Source organism: Ranitomeya variabilis, chromosome 1, assembly GCF_051348905.1.
Source record: "Ranitomeya variabilis isolate aRanVar5 chromosome 1, aRanVar5.hap1, whole genome shotgun sequence".
NCBI lineage: Eukaryota > Metazoa > Chordata > Amphibia > Anura > Dendrobatidae > Ranitomeya > Ranitomeya variabilis.
The window spans coordinates 150,999,583-151,012,494 of NC_135232.1; positions in this window are offsets into that span (position 1 = coordinate 150,999,583).

Sequence of the window (12,912 nt, forward strand, 5' to 3'; positions counted from 1 at the left end):
TGGGATAAATTAGTTAGAGCCACGGATTATCTAGATGATCAGATTTGGGATATATTGGATATACTAAACACTAGTATAGCTGTACAGAATCAGCTTATAATAGTCATCAACCAACATACTCTGGTATTGGATTACCTAACTGCCTCACAAGGAGGTATGTGTCAAATCATCGGACCCACCTGCTGTCATTATATAGACCCGAATAGTACTATGAGTATGACATTTAAATTAAAGGACGTACAACGACTCAGAGATCAGTATGATAAAGACAATGACCAGAATAAGGATAGCTGGTGGTCTGATACTTTCTCTTTTCTCAACCCAGCCAACTGGTTCAGAGGGATTGGTGGGTGGGTTGCTGGGATCATGCAGAGCATAATACATATAGTTATGATTATTGTAGTCATATACGTACTATTCCAGATTGTGCTCAAGGGTATCTCAGTATGCACAGATAAACTTTGTGTAATAGATGCAAGAGTATAAAGTTTTGTTTTTTTTTTTCTTCTTCCTTCTTATGTTATCCTCTAGTGATTCTAATTAATATTACTGTACTAATTTTTGTTTTTATATTTTAGTATACTGCTAAAGAAGAAAATAATTTGCAATAGAAGAATTAATACTAGATTTGATTCTCTTATTAATAATATAAGTGTGTGTATGTGTAATACCAAAAATAAAGGCTTTGTCTTTGGCCCTATGGTAATAAATAAAAGGAATATGTCAAAGGGGGGAATTGTAGAGATTAGACTGAAAGAATCCATTGTATCTTTCTCTTGAGACGTCTGGCTTATCAGCAAGAAACTTGAGCAAGTTGACATTTCCTTTTTATGCACGCATTCCTTCTGTTATTATAGCCTTTTACCTACATACTAGAGGTTGTAAATTTCACAGTATAGATAAGCTTTGTAAGAGAATGTGAAATAATGAGCGCTTGTGCGCATGTCTGCAAATGCATAACTCTTTTTCTTTATAAAGGAGGGGTAAAGCCCAGAGAGTCAGACGCGCTCCTGAGCTTCCCCTGTATATGATCACACAATACTTTGTTTGCGTGTCATTTACCTGGAAGCTTACCTCCAGTAAGCCAGGGACTGAGAAGGACTTAACACCTGCTAAAAAGCAAAACCTAAAAAATTGAGAATATATCACCGCGCTACTCCATACATGTGTAGAGGATAATCGTAGTGGGGGGGATAAAAAATTTGTAAATGAAAAGAAACTTACTGCGATTGCGCCAAAATAACGGCTCTGATGAAAAGTACTTGGTTTATGGAGATGATGGTCCCAGCATTTGGTGGAATAGGGTTAAATTTCCCCTACAAGCGAAGGGAGTTTTGATATTAAGAACAAAACTTTTAATATAAACAGTGTATAGTGGTGGTATACCTGTAATTATACTTACTGGAGTGCCGTGAGGTTGTGTAACCACTTAAAGAATTAGTGTAAATAGATAGGTTGGTAGTTAATCCGTTGATACTGCGTGAGTATGCTGACGTTCAAAGGAAGGTATGGTGTCCTATTAGCACAACATGTAGTCTTTGTGACTTGGCTGCTTGGAGTATAGTAGACTTAGTGAATAGATGGTTCTGCCGTGACTGGATATATCAGGGCTTAAGAGCAGAGACCTGTTGTACTTAATCGGGCTTCTAAACGGTACTCACTGTGTAGAGCCTGGATGCAGGGAAGGCGGACGGTGTGCCAGTGTCCGGGTAACTAACCGCTGTTGCTGCAGAAGGTGTCCGCGATAGGTGTGCGGGGAACCGCTGCACTGGAAGCCAGCAGTGATCACAGGTGCCCCGGCCGGAAGCACGCTGTGTCTCCGGCGGGAATGGAGTGGGCGGAGTTTCAGGTACCCTGACGAAGCGGGCTGCTGTCCCTCGAAACGCGCTGGTTTTTTGTTCCTCATGCGCACCCGTCCACACTTAGGTGACGTCACCCCGAAACTTTGCCCACAGATTCCCTTTAACATTGAGAGATAGAATATCAAAACTAAAATCCAGAAAATCACACTGCATAAATTATATAAATTTATTTGCATTTTGCAGTGAGAAATAAGTATTTGATCCCTCTGGCAAACAAGACTGAAAACTTGGTGGCAAAACACTTGTTGGCAAGCACAGCAGTCAGACTTTATTGTAGTTGATTATGAAGTTTGTGCACATGTCAGGAGGAATTTTGGTCCACTCCTCTTTGCAGATCATCTCTAAATCATTAAGATTTTGAGGCTTAAGCTTGACAACTCAGAGCTTCAACTCCCTCCATAAGTTTTCTATGGGATTAACATCTGTAGACTGGCTAGGCCACTCCATGACCTTAATGTGCTTCTTTTTGAGCCACTCCTTTGTTGCCTTGGCTGTATGTCTTGGGTCACTGTCTTGCTGGAAGACCCAGCCAATACCCATTTTTAATCTGCTGGCGGAGGGAAGGAGGTTGTCACTCAGGATTTTACAGTACGTGGCTCCATCCATTCTCCCATTGATATGGTGAAGTAGTCCTGTGCCCTTAGCAGAGAAACACCCTCAAAACATAATGTTTCCACTTCCAGGCTTGACCGTGAGGACGGTGTTCTTTGGGTCATACGTAGCATTTCTCTTCTTCCAAACATGGCGAGTTCAGTTAATGCCAAAGCCCTCAATTTTTGTCTTATCTGACCAGAGGACCTTCTCCCAATCACTCACAGAACCATCCAGGTGTTCATTCGCAAACTTCAGACGAGCCTGCACATGTGCCTTCTTGAACAAGGGGACCTTTCAGGCATTAAGGATTTTAAACCTTTACGGCATGATGTGTTAGCAATGGTTTTCTTGGTGACTGTGGTCCCAGCTGCCTTGAGATCATTAACAAGTTCCCCCGTGTAGTTTCAGGCTGATCTCTCACCATCCTCATGATCAAGGATACCCCACTAGGTGAGATTTTGCATGGTGCCCCAGATCAATGTTGTATTTCTTCCATTTTCTTACTATTGCACCAACTTTTGTCTCCTTCTCACCCAACATCTTACTTATGGTTTTGTTGCCCATTCCAGCTTTGTGCAGGTCTATGATCTTTTCCCTGACATCCTTCTAAAGCTCTTTGGTCTTGCCCATGTTGTAGAGCTTAGAGTCAGACTGATTAATTGAGTCTGTAGACAGGAGTCTTTTATAAAGGTGCCTATGTAAGACAGCTGTCTTTAATGCAGGTAACGAGTTGTTTAGGAGCATCTAACTGGTCTGTAGGAGCCAGAACTCTTAGGCTATGTGCACACATTGCGGATTTGCTTGCAGAAATTTCTGCAAGGTTTCTGCATATCTTAGCAGAAAAACACAGTGGAAAATCCGCACGTTTTTGTTGCATTTTTGTAGCTTTTTTGTTGCGTATTTTCATGCGGTTTTTTAAGCTCCGCCCAAACACTCTTCCTTCATTAGACATCGTTACCAATGACAATTCTGCAGCATTTTTGGAAGCAAATCCGCAAACCTTTTTACACCTCCGTTTTTGCTGTAGATTTGACTGACTCAATGGAAGTCAATGGGTGAAGAAACGCCGCAGATCCACAAAAAGAATTGTCATGCTGCGGAAAATAAAACGCTGCAAATAAGGACAGAAATTTCCGGATCATGTGCACAACAATTCAGGAATGTCATTGATTAACATTGCTTAAGTAATCCATTGTGTTTCTGGAGCATTTCCGTTCGGAAAAAACGCTGCAGAAACGCTACAAATCTGCATCGTGTGCACATAGCCTTAATGGTTGGTAGAGGATCAAATATTTATTTCTCACTGAAAAATGCAAATAAATTTATATACCGTATTTTCCGGCATATAAGACGACTGGGCGTATAAGACGACCCCCCAACTTTTCCAGTTAAAATATAAAATCTTCTTAAAAGTCGGGGGTCTTCTTATACGCCGTATGTCATCTTATAGGGCCGGTGAATATGTGCCTTTTGGCGTGGGGAGTGGTCCCGATGACTAAGACAGGGGGCGTCTCACAGTAAAGTGTGAGTGGAGTATATCCCCCTATTACCTCAATGCGGCAGCGTGGGGGTCTCTGTGCTGGGAGCGGCAGCTCCTCTTCGTGCCATGGGTGCTCTGTGCCGTGGGTGCTCTGTGCTGTGGGTGCTCTGTGCCGTGGGTGCTGTGGGGCGGTGGCGGCGCATCTTCTTGCAGTGTCGGGGCTTCTCCGGCATCTATTCTCCTCCAGGCCCAGAGGCAGTCCGGCAGCCCCATTGCTGTGATGCGGTGGCCTCTGGGAAAATGGCCGCTGCTCAGATTCAGATCTCGTCTCCCGAGATCTCGGGAGACGAGATCTGAATCTGAGCAGCGGCCATTTTCCCAGAGGCTGCGATGCGGTGGCCTCCGGGAAAATGGCCGTTGGGGGTGGCGCATGCTCAGATTCAGATCTGAATCTGAGCAGCGGCCATTTTCCCGGAGGCCACCGCATCAAAGCAATGGGGCTGGCGGTGCCTCCGGGCCTGGAGGAGATGCCGGAGAAGCCCCAACGCTGCAAGAAGATGCGCCGCCGCCGCCCCACAGCACCCACGGCACGAAGATGCGCCGCCGCCCCACAGCACAGAGCACCCATGGCACGAAGAGGAGCTGCCGCTCCCAGCACAGAGACCCCCACGCTGCCGCAATGAGGTAATAGGGGGATATACTCCACTCACACTTTACTGTGAGACGCCCCCTGTCTTAGTCATCGGGACCACTCCGCCCCCACCCACCATATGCACATTTTATCTGTACCCGGCGTATAAGACGACCCCCGACTTTTAAGAAGATTTTGAGGGGTTAAAAAGTCGTCTTATACGCCGGAAAATACGGTAATTTATACAATGTGATTTTCTGGATTTTATTTTTGATATTCTATCTCTCAATGTTAAAATTAACCTACCCTTAAAATTACAAAATCAGCAAGGGATCAAATACTTATTTCCCCCACTGTATATATATGTATTCATCAGGGTCACAGAAGAGAATAACTCACAACTTTGCAGCCCGTACAAAGTAACTTTGCTCCTTTTTAACCCCTTTACGACATCGGGCGTAATAGTACGCCGATGTTGGAATCCCTCCCTTTGATATGGGCTCCGGCGCTGAGCCCACATCTTTCCCGGCACATGTCAGCTGTTTTGAACAGCTGACATGTGCCTCTAACAGCTGTGGGTGGAATCACGATCCACCCGCAGCTGTTAACTAGTTAAATGCCGCTGTCAATCTCTGACAGCAGCATTTAACACGCGCTTCCGGCAAGCGCGCTGGAAATCCTGCCCATCGGTGACCCCATCAAGCGATCACTGGTCACCGAACGCCAGAATTAGTTTTTTTGGTCACCGCAACATTGCATTAAACGCAATAACGGGCGCTCGAAAGATCGTATCTACACCAAAATGGTATTTTTGGTAAAATGGTAAATGGTAAAAATATCACCTCAGAACGCCAAAAATAAGGCCTAACACAACCCTTGATCACGAAAAATGGAGATGCTAAGGGTATCGGATTTAAAAAAAAAAAAAAAAATTAAACAAACTTTAAAAAAAATTTCACCACTTAACCCCTTCCCGACCCATGACGCCTATGCGGCGTCATGGAATGATCGCATCCCTGCAGATCGGGTGAAAGGGTTAATTCCTATTTTACCCGATCTGCAGGGAGAGGGGGAGTTGTACTTCAGCCTAGGGGGGGTGGCTTTGCCCCCACGTGGCTACGATCGCTCTGATTGGCTGTTGAAAGTGCAACAGCCAATCAGAGCAATTTGCAATATTTCACCTATGAAAATGGTGAAATATTGCAATCCAGCCATGGCCGATGCTGCAATAGCATCTGCCATGGCTGGAAATCATGTACTGGCCCCCCCACCGCCCCCGATCTCCTCCCCAGTCCTCCGTTCTGTCAGGTACCCCCCTCCGTCCCCCTGTTCGCTCCCCCGTGCTCCTGTCCGCTCCCCCGTGCTCCTGTCCGCTCCCCCCGTCCTCTGATCCCCCCCCCTGTGCTCCGATCCACCACCCCCTCATACTTACCGATCCTCCCGAAGTCGGTCCGTCTTCTCCCTGGGCGCCGCCATCTTCCAAGATGGCGGGCGCATGCTCAGTACGCCCGCCGAATCTGCAGGCTGGCAGATTCGTTACAGGTACATTTTGATCGCTGTGGTAGGTTCTACCACAGCGATCAAAATAAAAAAATAATAAATAAACCCCCCCCTTTATCACCCCCATAGGTAGGGACAATAATAAAATAAAGAAAATATTTTTTTTTCTTTTTCCACTAGGGTTAGGGTTAGAACTAGGGGTAGGGTTAGGGGTAGGGTTAGGGTTACGGGTAGGGTTAGGGTTAGGGGTAGGGTTATGGCATGTGCACACAGAGCGGATCGGCCGCGGATCGGCAGCGGATCGGCCGCGGATCGGCCGCGGATCCGCAGCGGATCGGCAGCGGATCGGCCGTGGATCGGCCGCGGATCCGCAGCGGATCCACAGCGGATCGGCCGCGGATCCGCAGCGGATCGGCCGCGGATCCGCAGCGGATCGGCCGCGGATCCGCAGCGGATCGGCCGCGGATCCGCAGCGGATCGGCCGCGGATCCGCAGCGGATCGGCCGCGGATCCGCTGCGTATCCGCTGCGGATCCGCGGCCGATCCGCGGCCGATCGGCAGCGGATCCGCAGCGGATTGGCCGCGGATCTGCAGCGGATTGGCAGCGGATTGGCCGCGGATCTGCAGCGGATTGGCAGCGGATTGGCCGCGGATCCGCAGCGGATCCGCAGCAGATCCGCAGCGGATTGGCCGCGGATCTGCAGCGGATTGGCAGCGGATTGGCCGCGGATCCGCAGCGGATTGGCCGCGGATCCGCAGCGGATTGGCCGCTGTGAATTCGAAGCAGTTTTCCATCAGGTTTACAGTACCATGTACACCTAAGGAAAACCAAATCTGCTGTGCCCATGGTGCGGAAAATTCCGTGCAGAAACGCTGCATTGTATTTTCCGCAGCATGTCAATTCTTTGTGCGGATTCCGCAGCGTTTTACACCTGTTCCTCAATAGGAATCCGCAGGTGAAATCCGCACAAAAAAACACTGGAAATCTGCTGTAAATCCGCAGGCAAAACGCAGTGCCTTTTACCTGCAGATTTTTCAAAAATCGTGCGGAAAAATCTCACACGAATCCGCACCGTGGGCACATACCCTTAGGGTTAGGGTTGGAATTAGGGCTAGGGTTGGAAATAGGGTTAAGAATAGGCTTGTGGTTAGGGTTACGGATAGGGTTAGGGGTGTGTTGGGGTTACAGTTGTGGTTAGGGTTGGGATTAGGGTTACGGTTGGGATTAGGGTTAGGATTAGGGTTGGAATTAGGGTTACGGTTGTGTTGCGGTTAGGGTTGTGGTTAGGGGTGTGTTGGGGTTAGGGTTGTGATTAGGGTTATGGCTACAGTTGGGATTAGGATTAGGGGTGTGTTGGGGTTAGTGTTGAAGTTAGAATTGAGGGGTTTCCACTGTTTAGGCACATCAGGGGTCTCCAAACGCAACATGGCGCCACCATTGATTCCAGCCAATCTTGCGTTCAAAAAGTCAAATGGTGCTCCCGCCCTTCCAAGCCCCGACGTGCGCCCAAACAGTGGTTTACCCCCACATTTGGGGTACCAGCGTACTCAGGACAAACTGGGCAACAAATATTGGGGTCCAAATTCTCCTGTTACCCTTGTGAAAATAAAAAATTGCTTGCTAAAACATCTTTTTTGAGGAAAGAAAAATGATTTTTTATTTTCACGGCTCTGCGTTGTAAACTTCTGTGAAGCACTTGGGGGTTGAACGTGCTCACCACACATCTAGATAAGTTCCTTGGGGGGTCTAGTTTCCAAAATGGGGTCACTTGTGGGGGGTTTCTACTGTTTAGGCATATCAGGGGCTCTGCAAACGTAACATGATGCCCGCAGACCATTCCATCAAAGTCTGCATTCCAAAACGTCACTACTTCCCTTCCGAGCCCCGGCATGTACCCAAACAGTGGTTTACCCCCACATATGGGGTATCAGCGTACTCAGGAGAAACTGGACAACAACTTTTGGGGTCCAATTTCTCCTGTTACTCTTGCAAAAATAAAAAATTCTGGGCTAAAAAAATATTTTTGAGGAAAGGAAACACATTTATTATTTTCACGGCTCTGCGTTATAAACTTCTGTGAAGCACTTGGGGGTTCAAAGTGCTCACCACACATCTAGATAAGTTCCCTTGGGGGTCTAGTTTTCAAAATGGAGTCACTTGTGGGGAGTTCCTACTGTTTAGGCACATCAGGGGCTCTGCAAACGCAACCTGATGCCCGCAGAGCATTCCATCAAAGTCTGCATTTCAAAACGTCACTACTTCCCTTCCGAACCCCGACGTGTGCCAAAACAGTGGTTTACCCCCACATATGGGGTATCAGCGTACTCAGGAGAAACTGGACAACAACTTTTGGGGTCCAATTTCTCCTGTTACTCTTGCAAAAAAAAAAAAATCTGGGCTAAAAAAATATTTTTGAGGAAAGGAAACACATTTTTTATTTTCACGGCTCTGCGTTATAAACTTCTGTGAAGCACTTGGGGGTTCAAAGTGCTCACTACACATCTAGATAAGTTCCCTTGGGGGTCTAGTTTCCAAAATGGAGTCAATTGTGGGGAGTTCCTACTGTTTAGGCACATCAGGGGCTCTGCAAACGCAACCTGACGCCCGCAGAGCATTCCATCAAAGTCTGCATTTCAAAACGTCACTACTTCCCTTCCGAACCCCGACGTGTGCCAAAACAGTGGTTTACCCCCACATATGGGGTATCATCGTACTCAGGAGAAACTGGAAAACAACTTTTGGGGTCCAATTTCTCCTATTACCCTTGGGAAAATAAAAAATTGTGGGCTAAAAAATCATTTTTGAGAAAAGAAAAATTATTTTTTATTTTCATGGCTCTGCGTTATAAACTTCTGTGAAGCACCTTGGGGTTATAAGTGCTCACTATGCATCTAGATAAGTTCCTTGGGAGGTCTAGTTTCCAAAATGGGGTCACTTGTAGGGGAGCTACAATGTTTAGGCACACAGGGGCTCTCCAAACGCGACATGGTGTCCGCTAACGATTGGAGCTAATTTTCCATTCAAAAAGTCAAATGGCGCTCCTTCCCTTCCGAGCCTTACCATGTGCCCAAACAGTGGTTTACCCCCACATGTGAGGTATTGGTGTACTCAGGAGAAATTGTCCAACAAATTTTAGGATCCATTTTATCCTGTTGCCCATGTGAAAATGAAAAAATTGAGGCTAAAATAATTTTTTTGTGAAAAAAAAGTACTTTTTCATTTTTACGGATCAATTTGTGAAGCACCTGGGGGTTTAAAGTGCTCACTATGCTTCTAGATAAGTTCCTTGGGGGGTCTAGTTTCCAAAATGGTGTCACTTGTGGGGGAGCTCCAATGTTTAGGCACACGGGGGCTCTCCAAACGCGACATGGTGTCCGCTAAAGATTGGAGCCAATTTTTCATTGAAAAAGTCAAATGGCGCTCCTTCCCTTCCGAGCCCTGCCGTGCGCCCAAACAGTGGTTTACCCCCACATATGAGGTATCAGCGTACTCAGGACAAATTGGACAACAACGTCCGTGGTCCAGTTTCTCCTTTTACCCTTGGGAAAATAAAAAAATTTTCGCTAAAATATCATTTTTGTGACTAAAAAGTTAAATGTTCATTTTTTACTTCCATGTTGCTTCTGCTGCTGTGAAACACCTGAAGGGTTAATAAACTTCTTGAATGTGGTTTTGAGCACCTTGAGGGGTGCAGTTTTTAGAATGGTGTCACTTTTGGATATTTTCAGCCATATAGAACCCTCAAACTGACTTCAAATGTGAGGTGGTCCCTAAAAAAAATGGTTTTGTAAATTTTGTTGTAAAAATGAGAAATCACTGGTCAAATTTTAACCCTTATAACTTCCTAGCAAAAAAAAAATTTGTTTCCAAAATTGTGCTGATGTAAAGTAGACATGTGGGAAATGTTATTTATTAACTATTTTGTGTCACATAACCATCTGGTTTAACAGAATAAAAATTCAAAATGTGAAAATTGCGAAATTTTCAAAATTTTTGCCAAATTTCCGTTTTTTTCACAAATAAACTCAGAAATTATCGACTTAAATTTACCACTAACATGAAGCCCAATATGTCATGAAAAAACAATCTCAGAATCGCTAGGATCCGTTGAAGCGTTCCTGAGTTATTACCTCATAAAGGGACACTGGTCAGAATTGCAAAAAATGGCAAGGTCATGAAAGGGTTAAATCTAAAAATAACCTAAACACGTTTGGTGTCTATGAAATCATAATGACCTGGAGAATCATAATGACAGGTCAGTTTTAGCATTTAGTGAACATGGTAAAAAAAACAACTGTGGGATTGCACTTTTTTTGCAATTTCACCACACTTGGAATGGTATTATTCAAAAGTACAAAAGTACAAAAAGCCCTCACATGGCCATTTTGACCAAAAAATAAAAAAGTTATGGATCTGGGAGGAAAGGGAACAAAAAATGAAAATGCAAAACCAAAAAATACCTCTGGTCGTTAACGGGTTAAGCTCTTTAGTGTTCCCACACACTAAGATACCCATTTTGGTGCCCCCTTAAGATATTAATCCAACAAAATTGCCCCCTAAACACAGAATTGTACCCCCACAGTGAATACTTCTACAGTACCCTCCACAAGTACAGGATGCACATACAGCTGAAAGTGTGATATTGGGTGGGTGGGGTGGGGGGAGGCACCGGATCCCCCTCCTCACTCTTGGGTCCCATAGCAGCCTTGTGGTCTGCCACTGTTACCGGTCACCACTGAAATCCTTTTGTAAGTTAATCCTTATTTATCAGCTTCATGTAAGTAACAATCATCTACCAAATAATACCATCTATAGCAGCATTCCCCAACTCCAGTCCATCAACACATCATATTTTCAGGATTTCCTTAGTATTGCACAGGTGATGGAATTATCACCTGGCTAACACTAAGAAAATCCTGAAAATATGATCTACTGATGGCTCTTGAGGACTGGAGTTGGGGGAACACTGGTCTATAGTAAAACATAATAGTAACACAGCATGACCATTACACAAACTTCCACTGCATAGCCTGATCAGTGAAATCGACAGTGCCCCCAAGACAGTACTAGTCACTGGTTCTTCATAACACAGCAAATTACGTCACTTACAAAACAGCAGTATCTTCAGTGTGCCCATTACACTGCTAACCATAACCGCTATAATGCTCCCATAACATAGCGTGCTGCCACCCTGAGCCATAGCTAGCAACCCACAGTGCTTATACTTGGGTGACTGGGTGATAGACATAGTGCTTTCAAATAAGTGCCAGTTTCACAGCCAAGGGGCACCCATAACCTTTTCACGTTATGCCAATCCTGCACACCTTTAAAAAAAACAGTTGTAGCACCATCATCCATGCACACTTCTCACCTCTCCCGGCAGGGACGTTGACACACTCACCGCTGAAGCCCCCGACCTGCACTTCTTCCTTCGGCTGCTACCCTGTGCTTAGAGCATGGGCAACCTCTTTCTCACAGGGACCACGTGTACCCTCCTAAAGTGTCCCCAGCCAATGACTGGGAGACACTTATTATTTAAGGCATCTCCATCTGGATGGAAGTGCGTGCGCAATGTGTAAAGTTAGCACCTTGCATGCTTGCTTGTTGTCAGGTCCCCAGTACCCACCAGTCAGTCTACCTGTCCAGAACCTGTCTGCCCGTACTTGCCTTGTCTCCCTGTATTTCAGCCATGCCAGTGCCTATCTGTATACCAGCTGGACTAGCCCGCTCCTACCAGTGCTTATCTGTATACCAGCCATACCAACCTGTACATGCCAGTGCTTATCTGTATACCAGCCATACCAGTCTGCACCTGCCAGCGCTTAACTGTATACCAGTTGTACCAGTACACACCTTCCAGTGCTTATCTGTATACCAGCCATAGCAGCCCGCATCTGCTAGTGCCGCCATAGCGGCCCGCATCTGCTAGTGCCGCCATAGCAGCCCGCATCTGCCAGTCACTATCTGTATATCATGCATCTGTGGTTCCTGTGTTCCTGCCGTGTCTGCCTGCATGAGCTGTACTCTCCTACTGGGCTGCTCCAGCTACCTGTCCCTTGGTGGTCAGATGCCATGAGTTTGAGGTCTGTCCTGGAGTAGCACCTGGTGTCCATCAGGAGCTAAGCCTAACCCCACCATCAGGGACTCTAGTAAAGAGTCAGGTGCTCACCTAGTCACGCCCCTCCAGGCTCTCCTCGGACCATGGCACAGTGGTTCCACCACTCCCATTACAACAATTAGGCAAAGCCCATTATTCTAGTGTGCTACAGGCCAAATCCTAGGAGTCTTCCACCTTTTGGTATAAATAACTTGTCAGGACCAAAACAAAAAGCTTGAGCAAGTCCTGAGATTATGATATATGTGTAAATGGAGTGGAAGAATGAATAAATAACCTACTTGACAACTGATGCTACATGGTTCTCGGGAATGAAGCAAAGTGGCATTAGTTTCTTACTCATATTCTAAATCCAAGAAAAAACTGTTTATGACTTTAGGTCTGGATGAAATATGGTGCAAAAACTATTTCTTGTACAAGACATTATGTCGCTGTCATCAAAAAATATAGCTGTACTTGCATCAGTGAAAGCTCCGGCGGTAAACTGCATGCTTCCTTTGTTTCAATTTATTTGAAGGCTTCACCGTATATCATAAAATAAACTGTTGGAGAAGCATGTGTTTCCTGCCGTACTGCATAAAAATGAGCAACTCTGGCATTTCCACTGGATGACTGTGCTGAAGTAATTAAAACACAGATGCAGCTCATTTCTTTCCCAAGTGCTTTTTGATTGGCAGATTCAGTATGATCAACAGCGCTATACTCTGAGCACTTTATCACTGCCATCTG